Source organism: Pleurodeles waltl, chromosome 3_1 (assembly GCF_031143425.1).
Source record: "Pleurodeles waltl isolate 20211129_DDA chromosome 3_1, aPleWal1.hap1.20221129, whole genome shotgun sequence".
Classification (NCBI taxonomy): Eukaryota; Metazoa; Chordata; class Amphibia; order Caudata; family Salamandridae; genus Pleurodeles; species Pleurodeles waltl.
In genome coordinates this window covers 467,321,586-467,343,857 of record NC_090440.1, presented here as the reverse complement: position 1 = coordinate 467,343,857, position 22,272 = coordinate 467,321,586, and positions in this window count along the sequence as shown.

The window sequence follows — 22,272 nt, the reverse complement described above, 5'->3', positions numbered from 1 at the left end:
GCCTTCCATAGGAAATATCCTGATGAATATAATCCAAGTGGAGAATTTTTGGGAGGGGGTTCTCTCAGGCCTTAAATTTGGTTCAGTGAAGATTAATGCATTTGGAAGAACAGTCTGGATTGACTCGCAGAACCTCCGAAGCTCGCTCACTTCCCTTTGGGATACCGTAGTTCCAGGCCAGACCGTGTTCATCACTTGGGGAGAGCATCAAGCCTGTCAGCAGGTGGACTTCTGTTATTGACATTCTGGTGAACCAGAAAGCAAGAAGGAAAATTGGTGCTACAAATTAGTCTTGTTAAGTGCTCTTAAGTTTGGCATTTCTTTTTAGGAAAGACATAACATGTCTATGAGAAAAACAATTCAAACAATTAAGAAAAGAAAATCGCCATTGCGCTTAACAGTTTGACAAACCATATAGGGAAATAATACAAGCTATTTGAATAATTGTGAATTGTGATTTGATCAAAGTAATCTTCTTGTGAGTTCATCAAGCAAAGTTTGGAGAAAGACGTTGTGCTGATGCTTGTAGAACACCACAGGTGTGTGTGCCCAGTGTAGTGAAAATAAGTATGTTTGACCACTGACTTTGTGTTTCACCACTGTGCATATTCGTTGTTCAATGTTCACCAGTAGCACATTACATTGTGTATTCAGTTTAGCTGCCTATTGGCTTTACCTTGGCATTAGACATTACATCCTGTATTCAGTTTAGCTGCCTATTGGCTTTATCGTGGCGTTAGACATTGCAGTTGAGACATTGCAGATGAGCTGTGTTTTTCCACATGGTAATCTAAGCTTGTGTTTTTCGTATTTTCTCTCACCGAACACGATAGCATGATGAGGAAGTGCATATTTTGTAGTTTTTCTTTAGTGCAGAAAACAGTCTAACCTTGAGAGGTGTGTCTCGAAACGGTGGCCAACTTTCGACACATTCCTGTCAAGGTTTACCTAAACAAGCCAGCATTTTTGAATAATTAATCTATAAAAGGTGTCCCTGGGCAGCAGCGAGGGGAATTTTTCCGAGACTTCAGTCAGGAGTGGACATCAACTGCCTGACCTCCTGTGAGGGTGGAAAAACTCTTTCTCGCAGTTGAACAGGGGTCATCAATTTGCTGGCATGAGAAAGATGAAGAGCAGTGATAGGCCCTACGGTGATGAATTTTGACTTTATTTTTTGCTTGGCACTTATGCTATAATATAATCACATATATTTGCTGTGTACATTGCAGTTGAGAATCACTTTGATATATTTTCCTTTCATTGCTGTGACTATTTTTAAACGTGTGCCTCCAACCTACTAATCTCCTCTCTAAGGAACCTCATGGTGAAGTCAAAATAAATGTCTTCTTTAAACTAAGAAGTGCATTCCAGAGATTTTTGTCAGCTCGGTCATGAGTGAAAGCAAAACACAGAGAAAAAAAAAAACAATGATTAAAGAAATACCAGTTATGTTTTTCATGATTAGGGACAAAACTGTGATTTACCTCTGTTTCCTCTCATGCTTAAATAAAGGCTCGGTGAGAGCAAAGATAAGAGTATTGCACACTCTTAAATATAAAAGGATTCATGAGAGAGCTGCCACATTGTGAACCGCAAAATGCAGCAAGGTGTATGTGAATTAAGGAATAGGAACAAAGGTTGTCAGGTAGTAGGAGGAAGGGCAGCAATTGAAGTAAACTAAAACAAAAGCAGAACCCTGAAGCTACCACTTGTCTGAATAACACCTAGAGATGCTAAATGGCAAAACGTTAATCTATCTGTATGCCTTGTGTTAGACCTGGTATACTTAATGTTGTATTCTGTTGGGTTTTGCTATGTCGTCCCCGTTTGGTTTTTGATCTCGTTGTGTGATTGCATTCCACGAGCCGTGTTCTCTTCATGTGCTCATGAAATGCAATGCACCTAATGATCTGGAACGGGGAGTAGACAGTTGAAGGAGAGGTAGACATGGTCATAGATTTTATAAATGTTGACTCTGCTGTTATAGAATAAAAATACAAAATTTATCAGCGCTGTTGAAATTAACATTACGACAAGTGTTCCTGTAACAGCAAGACCCCCCACGTGTGCATAGCTCTCCAAACACTTGGTAACAGAATTCTATTTCAGGACCGGAGGCGAGGATTATGCTATCTCCTTCTTTACTGACCCAAATACAGCAGCCAATTAAAACAAACACAGAAAAAAACATTAACTACACATCCCATGATGCTCAGTCTTGGTATCACATGTACCAATCACCTCCTGTGCCCTCTGTCCATAAATGCTTTAACCCCCAATGTCACTTCCTCTTTCTTTGCTGCTCCGCAGCAGATAAGTGACTTTATATTTCTTCTACAGTACTTGTCTATGTATTCTTTGTGTACTAGTGATTTTATGTTGCCGTTCTAGCGACGCGATTTCACGCGCTTTGGTGAATATTGAGGAACGCCTTACGCGTTCGTAGAATTCGACTCAGTGCCGATTTTTCTGTTTTCAGCCCTTGGGGAGCGGGAGCAATCTACACGTACTCGTGTAGTCCTTTCTTGATTTTTACCGCTTGCGCTTCGTGCGCTTGTTTCGAGCCGATCTTGTCGGTTTCATTGAATTGACGGATCGGCTCGGTAGCAGACCCGGATGGCATCAGTGCTCCCTAACTTCAGTCTATACAACATACAGTGGCTCCGTGACGCAGAGGTTATGATCAGAGAACTTGGGCTGTAAAATATTTGAGGCTCTGCCTAGAGTGCCATTTACAGGCTGCTCCCTCCACATTTTATTGGGCTTTCATTGCCTGTTAGGGGTTTTTGCACTCCCCCTATTGATTCATATATTAAATTACTTTAATCCAGCAATCTGATGGCTCAGTGGAGCGAAAATGAAACAGGGTTCTACCCTGAGGAGCTGGGTAATCAGCTTGAGGTGAACTTGGTGGAAGCCCTTGACAATAGGGTCCAACAATCGGTAAATGACGCCCTGGTAAGAGCTCCAGGACCCTTTTCAGGGCAACTCTTTGACTACGCCAGGTCCCAGGGTTGGCTTCATGAACAACAGCCACCTCTTAATGAGAAAAAATCGAAATGCAAATCCAAGATTAAAAACCCAGAGGGAAGCGAAGAGATTGCTGGTGGATTGCATGCAGACGCATTTAATAAATTGCGTAAGAAACTTATGGCTGAGCACAACTACAGTTCTGAAAAGGATGTGGTGAATTTCCAGTCCTCTACTGATTCTGACTCCAATTCCAGTGACTCAGATGACCCAGATACTCTGGGCCCCAGTAAAAAAACCTAGGAAACAGACATCCACTCCTAGAGTCCTGGATTTCGATCCAACGGAAATTATACACCCTAGGGCCTCCAATTGGGTTCCATCCTTAGAAGTGGCGCAATATGTCCATGACCATATCAGGTGGAGTTTTGACAAAGAAGTCCGGTCATGCCTTATAGCGGAATGTCCTAGACCGGATGTGGAAGAGAAGGTAACGGATACTCCTGACATTGACCCTACAATGGTCACCTTTATGAAAAAGTTTGGCAAAGACCCCAAGAAAGGTTTGGACAGATCTTGGCGCATATGCTAGGATAAATTACTTGACGTCACGGGCCCCTTGACGAAAATCCTGGACATGGCATTCCTTGCCAAAGAGTCGGCTACTCCTGTGGACACAGGCATTCTGATTAGTTGGGCCCAGAGGTCCCTGTGCCTGTTAGGCAATGCAAATTGCGCAATTTCATCAGAACAACGAAAATCAATCCTCATGAGGATTGATCCTAAGTTAACGGACCTGGCCAGTTCTGAAGCAGGTCCTGCTGCGGATGGCCTCCTATTTGGTTCGTCCTTTATTAAGGAGTTGGCCAAGTTTTGCTCTACATTCACATCCCTAGATAAAGCACAAATGTTGCTTAAAAAAGTGTTTAAAAAAAAAACCTTTTTGCCAGGGCCGGACGTTTCGGAGGACGTATGCCCGACCGAGGACCCTTCCAAAGTCCTCAAAACTATTATCCAAGAGGGAGAGGAGGTTGGTATAGCAACCAGGCGGACTCCACCTTCTACCCCACTCGCAATAGAGGAGGCCGCCCCAGATTTCGAAGAGGACCCCACAGGGGACAGCAGGGAGCAATCCAGGAACACAGTTATTCAGGTGAGCATTATTAAATATTCTCAAGTGCGTCTTGGGGGCAGAGTGAGTTTGTTTCTGGAAAACTGGAAAAAGATTTCAAGGGACCCCTGGATTCTTCAAACAGTTTTGGGGTTCCATCTGGAGTGCATCGGGACTCCGACTCAACTAACCCCTCCAATTCAAATGTCTTTTTCCCTCGCAGATCAGACCTTTATAGACATAGAGGTTCAAGATTTGTTACACAAAGGGGCAGTGAGGATCTGGGTTTCCTTATCAATGTGTAGAAGTCATTATTGGAACCCACCCAGGTGATAGAATTCCTGGGGTTCAAGATAGATTCAATCTGCTTGCAACTGATTCTCCTGTCTCAGTAAATTCGAAGTATCAAGAGAATTGAGGTCTGCTTTATCCAATCCGATGATATCTTTGAGGACCATTGCTAGAATAGTGGGCCTTTGGGCCTCTTCGATTCAGGCAATCTTCCCAGCCCCCCTACATTATCGGGCTTTACAGAGACTCAAGATTAGACATTTGCAACAGGGCCTGAGTTATTTGGAGATTCCCCTGACCAACGAAGTAAAGTCAGAGATTCGTTGGTGGCTCCAACACATGGAAGCTTGGAACGGCAGAGCGATATTCGGTTCCCTTCCGGAAATAGTGATCGAATCTGACGCCAGCGGTTGGGGGTGGGGAGCTCGCTGCGGCTCCTTAGCAACCAGAAGTCGATGGTCGACTTGGGAACAGACTCTGCATATCAATTGTCTAGAGCTTCTAGCGGGCTCGTTTGCCATAAGGAGCCTTTCTCCTCAGAAGACGGACTGCTGCATCCTGTTTTGCGGATGGACAACATCTCGGAAGGGAAGTACGTCAACAAATTAGGGGGGACGAAATCCAGAATCCTGTCGGAGATAGCCAAGGAGTTCTGGCATTATTGTCTCAGTCATCGCCTGATTGTCTTAGCAGAATATCTCCCAGGCAGTCAGAACACAATAGCGGACTGGAACTCCAGGTATCTAACGGATCTCAGCGACTGGAGACTAGATCCGGTAATTTTCCTGCAGATAATCAAGGTGTGGGGCCCATGCGAAGTGGATCTATTTGCCTCTCGGCTCAATACCCAGATTCCGAAATTCTTCAGTTGGCGCCCGGATCCTCTGGTGCTGGCGACAGATGCCTTCCTTCAGGATTGGTCAAGATTTCTGGGATATGCATTCCCTCCATTTCTAATGATCTCCAGAGTCCTCTCTCAGAAAGACGACAGAAAGCAGAGATCATATTAGTGACTCCTTTTTTGGAGATCCCTACCTTGGTTCCCACTTGCTCTGCAGTTAGCTTGTGCTCGCCCGCTTCTCATTCCTCCACGTCCGGATCTTCTCTTGAATCCGGAGAACCATAAACATCCAATGATCATTTCAGGAAAACAAACATTGATGGCTTGGAGTGTTTCAGGGCAAGATGGAATTCCCCAGGAATTTTGCAAGAGGCTGCTGATTTCATCAAGCAAGCTTGGGTTTCAGGCACTCATAAAAGATATGTCTTTGCACGGCGCAGATGGAGTGGTTGGTGTGATAGACAGGGTATTAATCCTGTGGAATCAGGTGTTGAAATGATAGTAAACTTTCTGGCAGAATTGGCGGGCTCAGGTTTAGCTTATAGAACCATCAATAATTGTAGATCGGCCATTTCAGCGGGTCATGTTCATATTGAGGGCAAACCTGTTGGTGAACATCCTCTTATCTGTAAATTAATTAGAAGTATTCGCTTATCTAATCCTCCTCAAACCAGGTATTCAGTATTGTGGGATGTGAACATTATATTGAGATTTTTAGATTCCTGTCCAACCAATAGATATTTGTTTCGTAAGCAGATTTCAGCTAAATTGACAATGTTATTATGCCTGGTTTCTTGTAAGAGAGTATCGGATGTCAAAGCCTTGGACTTGGCTGGTAGGGTTTACACTCCTGAAGGTGTTACGTTTACAATTACCAGACGGACAAAAATAAATTGCAGGTCAGTAACATACCCAATGTTTCTGGATAATTTGAAACTCTGGGGGTCATTCTGACCCTGGCGGCTGGTGGCCGCCAGGGCCACCGACCACGGGAGCACCGCCAAAAGGCTGGCGGTGCTCCCACGAGCATTCTGACCGCGGAGGTTCAGCCGCGGTCAGAAGCGGAAAGTCGGCGGTCTCCCGCCGACTTTCCGCTGCTCGAGGGAATCCTCCATGGCGGCGCAGCGCGCTCCGCCGCCATGGGGATTCTGACACCCCCTACCGCCATCCTGTTCCTGGCGGGTCTCCCGCCAGGAACAGGATGGCGGTAGGGGGTGCCGCGGGGCCCCTGGGGGCCCCTGCAGTGCCCATGCCATACCCCCGTAAGAGGGCCCCACGGTGTATTTCAGTGTCTGCAATGCAGACACTGAAATACGCGACGGGTGGAAACTGCACCCGTCGCACATACCCACTCCGCCGGCTCCATTCGGAGCCGGCTTCCTCGTGGGTTGGGGTTTCCCGCTGGGCTGGCGGGCGGCCTCCTGGCGGTCGCCCGCCAGCCCAGCGGGAAAGCCTGAATGGCCTCCGCGGTCTTTCGACCGCGGAGCGGCCACATGGCGGTTCCCGCGAGGCGGGCGGCTACCGCCGCCCGCCTCAATCAGAATCACCCCCTCTGTGTAGTTCAATGTTTAAAGGACTATGAGGTGGTTACAGACAAGTTCAGATAAGATGCTAATGGTCAGTTGCTTATATCTTTACAAAAACCTTTCAAACCAGTCTCATCAGCCACATTATCTTGATGGATTAAATGGTTAATGAATGAAGCAGGGTTAGAGACCAACCAATTTGGAGCCCATTCAGTTAGAGGGGCTATGGCCTCCAAGACGTATGCATTAGGTTCACGTCTGGAGGACATTATGAAGGCAGCTGATTGATCTTCTGAATCTGCATTTCGCAAATTTGATCATAAACCTGTGGTAGATGTTGCTTCTGTAGTTATTAGTCCACTTTACACTAGCATAATCAGAGCCTCCGGTCCTGAAATAGAATTAAAAAAATTCTAGCTTACGTGTCAAGAATTTTCTATTCTATTAAGGACACGGAGGCGAGGATTATCCCTCCTATTAAAATAGTACTATTTTGAATAAAATGTTTTCATTATATCTTGGATATATATCAATGTTATATTTACCCACCCTGAGATATATGTATGGACTTAAAGTATTATTGATATACTAAATTACATGATATTACCTTTGGTTATTTTATATTTCCTAGGCTCTGATCAGAAGACCACATGAAGTATTTGTGGTATTCCTTTGATGACATCGTTATTCGGATCTGTTGTCCAGTACAGTTTGAAAGACTTGGTTCCGGTTGAGCTCGGGTTGTGTTACACTTATGAGTCTGAGGAACGATGACTCTTCGACTATGTAAGAAGTTCTGTTTCAGAAGTTTAAAATTGTCAGATTTGGACAAAGAAAGAGGAAGTGACATTAGGGGTCAAAGCATTTATGGACAGAGGGCACGGGAGGTGATTGGTACATGTGAAACCAAGACTGAGCATCATGGGATGTGTAGTTAATGTTTTTTCTGTGTTTTAATTGGCTGCTGTATTTGGGTCAGTAAAGAAGGAGATAGCATAATCCTTGCCTCCGTGTCCTTAATAGAATTGAAAATTCTTGACACGTAAGCTAGAATTTTTTTAATTTTACTCCAGGCTTGTAACCGCGAGGCGGTGGACTCCGCGGATACTCGGCCAACAGTTACTGTTGATCTCCCTTAATCGCCTTGGAAAATACAATTTTGCAATTGGTGCATTTCGAATTTCTTTGGATACTTTAGGGCTGTCACTGTGGGTGTAAGTTTATTGCTCCTACATTATGCTACACACACGCACAGATGCATGGTGGGCATCTTAATACAGTCTTTAAAAAGTATTTAACGCTTTTTACAATATTTATGCGGAGTGCTCAAAATATAAATCCTCAATGTTTTTCAATGTTATTGCGGAGCGCTTTCCACTTTATCTGTCCATACAAGCAATTTATTGTGCGTTCAGCTACGGTGACACACACACCATTTTCAATGTTTTTAATGTTAATGTGGAGCACTACAGTGACATGCATACCATTTCCATTTTTAACCAGTCTGTACAAATTATGGTAACAAGCACACCTCATTGTTTAACCCATTGTGCAATTTGTATCAGTACAACCAGTATTCATCAATACATAGCTTTATTCGGTTACTTTCAACCATAAAAGCAAAACAACTACCGGTAAAAAGATAAAAGATAAGTAAAAATTAAGTTAAAAAAGGAAATAAGAGGAATAAAAAAGAACATCCTTTACGGCCTTAAAACACATAAAAACCAGACACCTAATCTCCTACTGACTGCCATTTAAATTAATCATAGGGTTTTGTTCCAGTCTAGGTGTGTGGTTAAGATTTGATGACTAAAACATTCCATTGTCAATTTTTCATATTGTCCTTATTTTTGAAGTAAGTTCCGCATCAGCAATTTTCCCCAAGCGATTAATACGTACATGCCAGGCAGCTGTAATGTACTTACTAACCGCACAGGGTAAGGGGGGGGAACTTTCCCTCATCAGAATTCTTAAGGCAACAATACAATGTCTTACCCCCATATTTCTACACACTGGCCGTAACCACTTTCGACGCGCAATCAAATAGGCAGGACATAAAAACAGAAAATGTACAATGGATTCTGAATTATGGTTACAGCTCGGACAAAAATCAGATCTTGTAGTTGCACTCCACTTACTGCCATATGATTTGAGAGGCAGACAACCATATCTGAACTGGATATATAAACTCTTACTTAATGGGTCAAGAATTATATCCATAAAAGATTCAAAAGACGGATACCATTTAAAATCAAAAAATTGTGAGGTCAATCTGCCGTGAGTAGGGCACAGCAGATAGTTTTCCCTGACATAAGTCCAGTATACAGTTTTCAAATGATTCTTCTGCTCCTTCCTTATACTTTCTGGATGACTCCATAGCTCACTAAGACCCAATTTATGAAACCATTTAGAGATGTGATTAAACCAGGGAATGGTGAGTACATTTGGTCTATCCAAGATGTCTTGGATAGACTCCTTGTAAGTAGATAACTCAGGGGTGGACCAAACACGGACCCAAAAAAGCAGAGGTCGTAGGGCAACTACATCTGAGATACGTGAAAGGCCAAGGTCCCAGAACAATGGCAGCAGTGGGGTACTGCGAGGGCAGGCCAAAGTAGACCTCACGAAATTGTTTTCCCCCACTGCAAGCCTGCCAGTGTTTGAGGACCCCCAAATTTCTGCCCCATAGACCGCAGCACTTTGTGCCTTTGCTCTATAAATTTTAATAATTGGAGTAATCACTCTCTCAGAAGTAGACTTATGAAAACGAAGAATGGCTCCAGATGACTGTACCAGGCGAGCCAAACTTTTGTCAATTTGGGCCCCCCAATGCAGATTGTTGCTAATTCTCACCCCCAAGTAATCTATAGAGCTTACCAAACCTAGGGGCGTTCCATTGTAAAATATTGAATATCTCTTAGTGGGGCCACAACCCAAAGTCATAAGTTTAGTTTTGCTATGGTTAAGTTCCAGACCATAGTCACCGCAAAACGAACTGAACTTGTCCATGAGTACCTGGAGGCCCATAGGGGTTCTGGAGATCAAGAGAGAATCATCGGCAAATAACAAAATTGGAATTTTATGGTGATTCAAAGATGGGGCATCATTTTGACAATTGGACACGACTTGCACCACCTCATTGATGAACAGTGTAAATAGCGTTGGGGCAAGAACGCAACCCTGGCGCACTCCTCTCTTGATGTCTATTTTGTCTGTGAGTTCCCCCTGATTGCCCCATCTTACTTGTGCAAATGTTTTTTCATGTAATCTTTGGATTAAATGCACTAAGTTCCCTGGGATACCAATTTTGTTTAATACTTCCCACAGTTTCTCTCTTGGGACAAGATCAAATGCAGATCTTAAGTCTACGAAAGCCACATAGAGTTTTTGCTTAGATAAGGTGACATACTTCCAGAACAGTAGTGACAGCCTGAAAACTTGGTCCATAGTATTAGTTTTGGGCCGAAACCCAGCCTGTAAGGGAGATAAAATTTGCTGGTCTTGAATCCAATCAGTAAGCCTCTCTAAGACTTGTTTGGCAAACGTCTTCTGAAGGATATCAATAAGGCTAATTGGTCGATAATTTACAGGCAACCCTGTATCACCCTTTTTGTAAATCGGTATTATTTCAGCACCACGCCAAGACTCTGGAATAGGGCTGCCAGCTGCTATGGCATTTGACAATAAATTGATATACCATGCCCATATCTTAGGTTCTGATTTGAACAAGTCCCCTGGAATCTTATCCGGGCCAGGGGCTTTTGCTGGCCTCAGAGAATCAATAGCAGCTGTGGTTTCAGCTAAGGTAAAAACAATTCTCTCAGATGAGATCTTATTAGCAGCCCAACACTCGACATGTGCAGGGTCCTCCAGAGCTTGCTGTACAGGCAAAGCATAGATTTCAGAAAAGTAGGACACCCATCTTTCGGGCTGTATATGCAACCCAATATCATCCTTACCCCTTTTCGAACTGGAGGTCAACAACCGCCAAAAAGAGCTATCATCTTTACTTTGGACAACCAGTATTGTTTATCAGAGTTTCTGTGATTCTAATGTGCATTTCACATCAACTTTGATACGCACACACAGGTTTTCAAAGTAGATATTATGTCTGAAGTCTGTGATACGCACAATATCTCTACGAATGTGAGTTTCACATTAGCTGTGATACGCATGCAAGTATCTTCAAATTTTATTCCCGGACACAGTTAAAGAGGTTTCTGTAATACACACATATAACACTAACATTTTTAAAAATGTATCAGTACAACTGTTTATTTGTACTGTGATGTGCACACATTTCAGCAGAAGTGTGTGTAGTTTTATAAGAAAGTACACTTTCTCATCTGTGACATGCCCACAGTATATAAAGTAAAATATGAATTCTGTGATATATGTACTGTAAAAAAAATAGGAAAATTATCAGCAAGTGCGTATTTTTAGTGATGCGCACACTATATAAAACTATGATCTTATTAAAAGCAAATACCATATTATGCAATTATTCCAGTGCATTTTCTACTATTTTCAACGTTTATAGCATCATTCGACGTATAACATTGATTGAGTTTGCACATTATTTCCAACTGGCATACAAACTCATTGCTGCATGTTACAATCAATTGCACCGCCTCCTGCCTTTCTACCTAATTCATCCGCTTCAGAATGGGAACAATGGAAGGAAGATTTTGAATCTTACCTAGATGCTCTTGAAAGAGACTCACTCACATACAAAAAAATAGCCATTCTGAAACACTGTCTGGAAACAGAAGGGCATATAACTTTGAAACGCATCCCCTAAGAAGTAGTATTATTGACAGAGGGGAAAGGAGGTGGAGTCGACAAATATGCTTCTGCAATCAAATCTTTAGACACCCGTTGGAGTGAGATACATTTTATAAAAGAATACAAGAGCCATGAGAATTAGTACCTATTTATGTTGGTGCATTACAAATTCTTGCTGTATCATGTGAATATAATACCTTTGAAGTAGAAATTATCACAAACCAGTTAGTAGAAAAAAAAACAGCAGTAAAAAAAGTGCAAGAAGCACTATTATCCACTTCGAACTTAACGTTACAAAAAGCATTAAAGATAGCTACCAGAATTGAAAGCAAAACATCATATGTGGAACAAATGTCTTTATCTGATACCAAGGCCCAATCTCAGTTGCAAAATGTGATTGCTGTTAAAAGTACAAAAGGAACAATATAAGAGACTTTCAAGAACAATACCCCCACTCAAACATCTAGAATTCCACAAAAGAAACCACCATCCAAACGCCTTGAGTGTTACAAATGTGGTAGTACATCTCATCTAGGTAATGAAAAGTATGTCCTGCAACTGACAAAACGTGCGCCAAATGTATGAAGAAAGGACATTTCGCAAGTGTTTGCAGATCAACAGGAAGACAAATTCAAGTAAAATACACTGAATTTAATCTAACGAACCAGAGGGGGAGATGACTTCATCTAGTGAGGAAGACGTAGTGTTCACCATAGCAAATTCAAATATGAACAATCAGGAATAAAGTGTAAGAGGACTAACAAGTCAAAAAACAAGAAGACCCATGTGTTCTATTAACATAAACGGAGTGGAAGTTAAAGTAATGACTGACCCGGGGTCACCTTTTACACTGTTGAGTGAGAAAAAATTGAAAGCTTTATTTACAAAACAAGGAAATTTAAGACATTCCAGTATTCAAGCAATAAGTTACAGTGGTGTTAGACTTTTCATTCTTGGCGTGGTCTCCCAGAACTTTTTGCCTCTGTTTCCCAGGTTGTTGATATATGCTGGACTCTGATTTTGCTGTTTTTGCTAATCTGGGCACTTTACCACTGCTAACTAGTGCTAAAGTGCAAGTGCTCCTTTACAAAATGTGTATGTAATTGGCTTATCCATGATTGGCATATTTGATTTATTAGTAAGTCCTTAGTACAGTGACCTAGAGGTGCCCAGGGCCTGTAAATAAAATGCTACTAGTGGGCCTGCAGCACTGGGTGTGCCACCCACATAAGTAGCTCTGTAATTATGTCTCACACCTGCAACTGCAGTGTCTGTGTGTGCAGTTTTTAAATGTAAATTCGACTTGGCAAGTGTACCCAGTTGCCAGGCCTAAACCTCCCCTTTTTTTTTTTACATGCAAGGCACCCCTAAGGTAGGCCCAAGGTAGCCCCAAGGGCAGGGTTCAATGTATGGTTAAGGTAGGACATATAGTAACGTTTTATATGTCCTAACGGTGAAATATTTCTAAATTTGTTTTTCACTGTTGCAAGGCCTGTCCCTCTCATAGATTTAAAGGTAGCCCCCATTTTAACCTGATTAAAGTGTAGATTCCCTTTGGGAGCTTATGGACATGTGGAGTTTGGGGGTCTCTGAGCTCACAATTTAAAAATACATCTTTTAGTAAAGTTGATTTTAAGATTGTGTGTTTGAAAATGCTACTTTTAGAAAGTGAGCATTTTCTTACTTATACCATATCTGTAACTGTGCGTGTTTGTGGATTCACTGTCTGGGTCAGTTTGACAGTTAGGCTGGTGTCAACTCCTACTAGACAGTGACACAAAGGGAGCTAGGGTGTAGTCTGCATTTCCTGATGAGCCATCTGTGCTAGGAGGGAGGGGAGGAGTGGTCACTCACACCTGAAAGGGCTGTGCCTGCCCTCACACAATGCAGTCTCCAACCCCTTGGTGAGTGTCTGGGGTCTGGCCTGGGCAAGGCAGGGTTTCACATTCAAGACAGACTTTGCTTTGAAGTAGGCCTAATTCAAAGGAGAAAATGGGTTTAAGAAGGGCACCCAAAACCACAGACTTTAGAACACTTCTGGAAACCAAGAGGAACCTCTGCCTGGAGAAGAGCTGAAGAGCTGCCCTGCCTGTGACTGTGCTTTGTGGAGCTATCCTGCAGTTGCTGTTTCTGCCAGAGTAAGAGGGCAAAGACTGAACTTTGTGTGCCTTCCATCTTGTGAAGATCTCCAAGGCCTTGATTTAGAGCTGTCCTCCTGTTATTTGAAGTCTCAGGGACAGCAAATACTTCTCTCTGCCAGCACCTGGAGTCTCTGGAGAGACTCCTACTCTGCTCTGTGGTACCCATTCAGTTCCTGGGACCCTGAAAGGAGAAGCTGGCAGCCTAAAGGGAAGAAAACCCAGCACAGAATGCCGAGGGGGAAAAGATTGACGTGACTCCAATCTGCGGCTGGGAGATCGACTCGCCGCTGGCTTCACAGCTGAAAATCCACGCTCGGCTGCAGCGCGACCGAAGAATCAACGCACAGAGCTGGAGAAACAACGTGCAGCATCTCTGACGGAGGCTATTGAGATCGCAACCCGCGCTGCGTGGTTTTAGGATCATCGTGCGGATTTCTGACGCAAGTACCACTGGGCGTGTAAAAACAACGCAAGGCCTGCCCGGACCCAAGAGTGCTGACCGGATCAATGCATCGCTCTCCTGCAGAGAGAAGAAACGATGCGCCCCGACCCGACGAGAGGAGAAGCAACGCAAGGTCTCGCTCGTGAGTGAAATTGACACATCGCAAGCCCTTTTTGACGCACACTCGCCCGTGCGGGGTTATTTTTGACACACCAAAGGTACATTTTGACGCTAACAGTATTAGTGTGTGTTTAAAACTACATGAAGACTCTTTTTGTTTTTTAATTGATAACTTGACTTATGTATTGTGGATGTGTCGTTTTGGTCATGTTTTGTTTAGATAAATATTCCCTATTTTTCTAAACCTGTGTTGTGTCATTTTGTAGTGTTTTCATTAGGTTACTGTGTGTGTTGGTACAAATACTTTACACCTAGCACTCTGAAGGCAAGCCTACTGCTCGTGCCAAGCTACCAAGGGGGTGAGCAGGGGTTAGCTGAAGGGGATTCTCTTTTACACTGACTAGAGTGTGGGTCCTTGCTTGGACATGGGGTAATCTGACTGCCAACCAAAGACCCCATTTCTAACAAGTGGGAAACCAATTGAAGAACTAGGAGAATTTGGTGCGCAATCAACGTTTAAGGAAATGTGTAGCAAAGGACGATGCATACTTGCTAGGATGGTATGACCAAGGTAATCTGGGAATATTGTTAGATCCAAATATTCCAGGTCAGGTAGTGTTGAAGAAAGATTATATGCAAGTTGCCACAGTACAAGAAAGAGCATGGGAGTTAGCCTTTCCTGCTGTTTTCAATCATAACCTAGGTTTATTCAAGGGTTTTACACATAAAATTTGAGTCACAAAGGATGCTTGACCAGTAGTTCATAAGGTCCGTAAAGTCCCACTTGCTTTGCGAGCAAAGTTGAAGGAGGAATTAGACAAATTATGCAAAAGTGACATAATAGAGCCAGATTGGGTAGCACCCATAGTATTGGCTAGAAAGGCTAATGGTTCCCTTCATATGTGTGTAGACTTACGTGATTTAAATGAACAGATTTGGGTGGATCGATATCCCTTACCTAATGTAGCAGAGATGCTTTCCACACTCAAAGGGGGGAACATTTTCAGCTTATTAGCGATGACATCAGTATACCACCAAATCCATTTACATCCTGATTCCAGATATTACACTGCATTCATTACCTCTGAGGGTTTATTCCAATTTAAATGCATGCCCTTTGGGCTAGATTCTGCTTCTGCTGTGTTTCAAAGAATAGTACAAAGTATGTTCCAGAATGTGACTGGAGTGATTGCCTTCCAAGACAATGTTCTAGTCTCTGCAGTGAATCGAAAATTGCATGATAAGAAGTTGGATCAAGTAATAACAATTCTGAAGAATAAGGGGCTTACGCTGAGTCTTAAGAAGTGTAAATTTAACTCCTCCACCATCTGGGACATAAAATATCATCCAAAGGCATAGAACCCAAGACCAGTTTAGTAAAGGCAATAGAAGATTTCAATTCCCCGGAGAATAAGGATCAATTAAGGTCATTTATGGGATTTATAGAATTTTATGCTAGATTCATATCCAATTGCACTGAGAAAACATGTAACATGAGGGGTCTTCTAAAAAAAAAAAATTGGCAAATTTGTCTGGGGTGTAGAATGGAGATGGAATTCAATCAAATCAAAAAAGAAATAGTACAGGCAGTACCTCTTAAACCATTTGATACCAGAGAGCTGTCATCGAACGAGAGGCTCTAGCTTGTTGGTGGGGTATCATCCATTTTAAACAGTATTTGTGGGGTTCAAGGTTAGAGTCGTCCATAAACCTCTAGTGCAATTATTCACCACTAAGGGTGGTGAATGAGTGACACCTAGAATTGCCAAGTGGCAACATAGACTTTGAGATTATAATTTTAGTGTTGAATATGTGCCAGAAAAGAAACATCTATTAGCCGATTACTTGTCCAGGTTGCCGGGAAGCAAGAATGATGAAGCCAAGGAGGACATGAGTGAAGATGAGGCTGAGTTAGTATGTAGTGTAGAATGTTATTCTGAGGGAGCAATAACAGAGCAGGAATGGAGATGCGGGTATGGGTTAGATCAAGAGAGCAATAAGTCACAGCAGCCGTTGCTCAAGGTTGGAATAAAGTATAAACACCTATTTGAAGAATTATCAATAATTAATGGATTGCTCTACAGATCTGCTTTGTTAGTGCTTGAAGGCCACAATGGCATTCGTGCTATGAAGAGAAGAATTAGAGAAAATGACTGGTGGCCGGGAATAGATAATGAAGTAGAACATTTTGTCAGAGATTCTATGAGTTGTGTTATCAGTGAAAAATCACAAGTAACAGTGCCAAGTTCAGTAGAGGTGAATGCCGTGCCTAGCAGAGCATGGGCCAAATTGGCCATAGACATCATTGGTCCCATAACATTTACAGAAGGGATTACTGAATACGGCATTGTAGTAATAGATTTTTATAGTCGTTGGCCAGGAGTCAAGTCTGTAAGAGTGCCCAACTCGACATCTGTAATCAAATTTCTTGATTCCTTTTTTGCCAGATAAGGTGTTCCTGGTGACATTTTATCTCGACACAATTTGAAGAATTTGTAAATTTCATGGGTTTAAAACACACCAAAACATCCGTCTATCATCTGAGAAGTAATGATCTTGTGGAAAGATTTAATAGGGTGATAAAAGGTAGTTGCAACTGGCAATAGCCTGTGGATTAAATCCGAAGATGGAATTGACCACTGCGAATGCTGATACGGATGCATCTCCATTCATTTTGATGAGAGGGCGTGTGCCTGCTACAAAATTGTTGAGGGCATGAATGGGTAAGTTTGAATTATCAAAAAGAAAAATAGAAGAAGTGGAAGGAAAAACAATTTGAGGGCAAAGTAAATATGCATAAACTCTACCCAAGCCAGCTGTCAGGGAACTGGAGGTATGTGTTTGAGATTATGTGAGAATAAAATGCTCCTGAATTATTGTCAATGGAGAATCCAAGTTTTAAGACCCTAAAAGAGTAGGGATAGTAAAGGGTAGTTCTGTAAAACTGGAGGCTGGTAAATGGTGGAACAAGAATAAAATTGCAGTGTCTCACAGACGTCAGGGGAATAATGATGAAATGAGAGTTTTAACTGAATGTGAAAGAAACAATGATATAATAAGGCCATCCAGATCAATCCAACTTCCCAACAGGTTTCAAGATTATATAATGTGATTTATATTACTACTTTATTGCATGCCTCTTGTTATTATTTTATCCATAGTAGCAGCATTCCTATTCACCTCTTGTGCTTTGGCATAGATACTCGTGTATTAGATAATTGCAAATTCATGTATATTGTAAAGTTATAGTACTGTTGTGTAGGGGGAAGATATGTTGGGTTTTGCTATCTCATCTGTGTTTTCTTTATGATCTTGTTGTGTGATTGCATCCACGAGTCGTATTCTCTTCACGTGCTCGTGGAATGCTATGTACCTAACGATCTGGAATGGGGAGGAGGCTGTTGAAGGAGAGTACTGGTGAACTTAATATATTCTCCCAGACATTTTGCCTTCCCTACCTAATTTTGCTAAATCCATTTTGTTGGGAGTAGGACTCTGTGCACCTTATCCCTGCTAACTAGTGGGAAAGTGATTGTGCTTTCTCCTTTGAACATGGTAACATTGGCACACTCCCAATAGGCACGTTTAATTTGATAAATGGTACTACCCATACCAACGGCCTGTAATATGAAATGCTACAAGTGGGCTACAGCACACATTGTGCCACCCACTAAAGTATCCCTCAAAAACATGTCTCAGGTCTGCCACTGCAGCCTGTAGTGAAGTTTTATGCTGCATTTCAACCTGTCAAAATAAACCTTTTATGTGGCCTAAAACTTGTAAATCACCCCCATAGTAGGCCCTAAAGGCTTATGTTATTTAAAAAGTAGGACATGAGTACTTAAGTTTTACATGTCCTGGAAGTGAAAAACATTTCAAGTAATTGTTCACTGCTGCCAGGCTATTTCTCCCATAGACTAACAATGGGTTACCTTAATACACTTAATAAGTGGTTATCTCAGATTCGCAACAATCAAATGAATTGTAATTTTAAATCCTTTTTTGTGGTGAAGAGGAATTTTATCATAATGATACATTTATTGCACAGATATAATAAAATAAATTACAATCATAAAACTATCCAACCATTGCAAATACTAAAGATACAAAATGACAACCATGAGTTTAAAACTATAAACTCTTCCAGACAGTGATGCACAAGGGCCAGTAACTTTACTAGCTTCCTAATAAATGTAATTTAATTAGTAAACACTGTATTTAACTGCTTAATGGATTGTTCTGCAGATTGCTTTTATAAAACCCAAGATTCAGATATCGTTTTCTTATAGACAGTAGAAGTGGACAAGAGCACAAAATATGCTCTAAGGATTGATCCTTGTAACCACAGAGGCGACACGATCTAAGTGGAAGACACTTCTTGTTCCACAAGACTTCAAACTGAGCAATCAGTATGTAAAGAAGGCGAAACCTAAGGTACTTAATTTTGCAGTCTGGATTTGGAATGTAAGACAAATACCTCTGAGATGTAGCCAAATAAGTGCCAGATGTATATACTGAGTGCTTGTAAGCCTGTAAGTGGGGTAAATCTATCTGTTCTGAGCTGTCCTTCAGGGTCTGCTTTATAAGACCTTTCTGAGACAACAACAACATTTTTGAAAGCTGCAATAGAGAAGGTAGATAATTCTGAGTTATAGCGTTACTGACACCTGCAATGTTCAGAGTTAAAGTGGGGTTGTCTGACAATTACAGCTCGTCATATATTTGACGTTTCAGCTGATCTTCCTATGCGTTGATACAGTTGCATACATAGTTCACAACTTGTACAAAGATTAATGAGGTTAAAGCAAACTAAAATCAAATTTTACAGTGAAAGGTTGAAGTACGGAGGCGGAATATTAATTTTATTGATGTGAAGTATGTTCCACTCAGCTATTGATTTATCATTAAAAATCATAAAAGTTAGCAAAACAGTCGGAATGAGTTTATTAAAAAGTGCTGTTATTGATGGAGAAATTGACTGTAAGTATTTTTTCATCGATCGAATAATACCTGAACATTTATCTGCTTGTTAACTTGTTGGTCTACCCAAGTGAGATTCTTATCAATTGTTACCCCCAAATACTTATAATCTGCCACTTCTTCTAAGGTATTATCACCAAGTGTAAGATACGTAGAGAATCTATTGCACCCAAAAGACATTTTAGGCTTATCACAATTGACCTACAGATCATTCAATTTGTTAAACGGCGATAACGGAATGTGACCTTAGTGTAAAATACACAAAAACAATCTGTATAAAATTTCTGCCCAGAGATTAGGGTCGGCTTTTGATATATCAATGGGAATTCCTGCGTCCGTAGATGAAAGCGACTTCTCTATTTTTTACTCAAAATCTCTTTATTAAAACATTTTCACGTAAAAAAAAGCATAGCATAACAGCTACCGACATTGCATTGGAAATTACGTTGAAGTAATACAACCTGGCCATGTCAAACATACGAAACAAGATTCATCAAAGCCACCATAAACCATTAGAAGTGTAACACTGTACATGATCTGGCACGGTACTACAAGTATATATACAAGTATAATGTAACATATCTAGTATGACTACTGAACAAGGGGATATAACCAGGGGATGGTGAATGGTGTTAGCGGTCAAGATCAGGGGTGCGCGGGGATGTCAGTGAGTTGGCAATGGTGTACCATGTACAATAGGTGTGCCTTATAAAAAGCTAGTGAGACACCAAGCAAGGAGGTCCACCCTCAGCAGGAACAGGTCAGTCAAAAAGCTGAAATGATCGGAGCCTAAGCTGGTTGAAGCAAGTGTATGCTATGTGGGTAAAGTATTGTAGCAGGGGTTGCCTTATAGATTGGAACTTGATTTCCATTTTGGTGAGGTTGTGTGAGAGTTGTTCCATTGCCATTATATGCCATAGGCGATTAAACCACTGAGCGATAAAAGAGGGGGTTGTTTTCTTCCACACTAGAGTGACCAGTTGCCTGGCGGCATGAAACACATAACCAATAAGGGTCCACTCAGCATTGGTCATTGCTTTCAAGAACAGTGGCTGAATTCCAAGGATGACTGTGAGGCAGCATGCGCAATGGGGATATGCCATGGTGGCCCTGATATGACTCAAAACCTCTTTCCAGAAGGTAAAGATAAGGCTGCAGGACCACCAGACATGACAAAAATCTCGTTTATCAATCTTGCATTGGCAGCAGATAGAGGATGTGCCAGGAAAAACAGTGGGGAGGTGGGCCGGGGTGTAGAACCATTGGAACGTGAACTTTTAGGGCATTTTCCTAAGGGACATACTGTGGTATGTCTTAGGTATATCGCGCCACAGTCATCCCACTGTTTGGGCAATATCCCCTCCGCTTAGTGGTTTGACATGTAGTCTGATACAAGTGCGGGCCAGGGTGCGTGGAGTGTTGGAGTCTGGGGTATGTGTTATAAATAAACTCTCTTGAGCCATTGTATGACATTACCAACTTCTCAAAGGGAGTGTGACCTCAGTATAGACTGAGTGACAAAGCGCCCAGTGTTGTAGCTGAAAGTAGTGAAGCCTAGCTGTCTCAGGGAGGCCGTAGTCTTCCTTGCACTAGTCAAAAGGTTTTATGGTGCCCCCTGTAAAAAGATTGCATAGTGCTCTGCAACTGACATTGATCTAGCCCTGGAAGTTGTGGGGGGATAGCGCCGGGGTAAAGTCAGGGTTGCGAGCTATAGGTGTGTTGGGTGAGGGAAAAGTAGTTAACCCTTTCATGGTGGGCAGCTTGTCACAGATATCAAGCACTGTTTTGGTGGGGTAGTAATGCATACGCTGCTTGATCTAGCATGTTTAGGTAGTAAGGCCAAACCTCAGAGGGGTCAACATTCTTCTGCCCTGTCCATATGGAACTAGTACTTCTTGCTCTCTCTCAGTACCCACTCAGAGATATAGCGGAGGTGGGCAGCCCAACAGAAGTCAAGGCGGTTGGGGCACACAAGGCCACCTTTGTCCCTGGGGTGCATCAGGAGGATGCAAGAGATCTGAGGCCGCTTCCCATTCCATATGAAGGAACAGATATTGCGCTGTGAGGGCCTCACGTTGAGACCCAGGTATTTAGGGTTATCTGTGGACCAGCAGAACGGTACCAACTCCTGGAGAGCAGAGAGCTCATGATTTGGTATAGTGAGGTTAAGTGCGCTGGATTTGGACATGTTAATTTTGAAGCCTGACACCGTTTCAAAGGCTGTCAAATTAGTCACAACCGCCAGGAGAATGGTAGCAGGAAGTGAGAGTAAGTAGCAGGTCTTGGGCAAATAGACTACGTTTATGTACCTGTCCCCTACTCTATTTCGGCCATGCACTGGACAGTAATGGCCAGAGGCTTGACCGGCAAAGCAAATATGAAGGGTGACAGCCGGCAACCCTGTCGGGTACCTCTTCAAATAATTTTGGGTTCAGTGGGTTGACCATTGATGTGGAGTGTAGCTACAGGGACAATATAGGAGGCCATGATTTTAGCGATGATTCCCGGACCCTGTCCTACTTTGCACAGGACCGCCCGGAGGAAAGAATCATTCACCCTGTCGAACGCCTTCTCCGTGTCAATTGACAGAAGGAAGGCCAGGATATGATAGCGATGTGATTTCTCAACGAGATATGCCAAGCGATATACATTATCTGCTCCCTGTCTATTATGTATACAGCCAACTTGATCAGGGTTGATAAAGCCTGGAAGGTAGCATTCAAGCCTAGTAGCCAGGATCTTGGTAAACACCTTAGCATCGGAGTTTAGGAGGGCATTGGGGTAATTGGAGATGCAAAGCGTGGGGTCCTTGCCAAGCTGTGGTCTGAGGGATATCTCCAGTGCCACCATGGAAGATGGTAATTCCTGGTGTGAAAGAGTTGAACAGGCGTTCCTTATGCACTTTCAGTTCAGGCAGGTACAGTCGGTAAAAGCTAACTGGAAGCCGATCAGGGCCCGGCGTCTTGCCCAGGGGTTGGGCTTGCACTGCGCTTTGAATCTCATCAGTTGTGATCGGGGCATCAAGGTGGTCCACTTGCTATGGATGAAGGGGTTCCTACTTA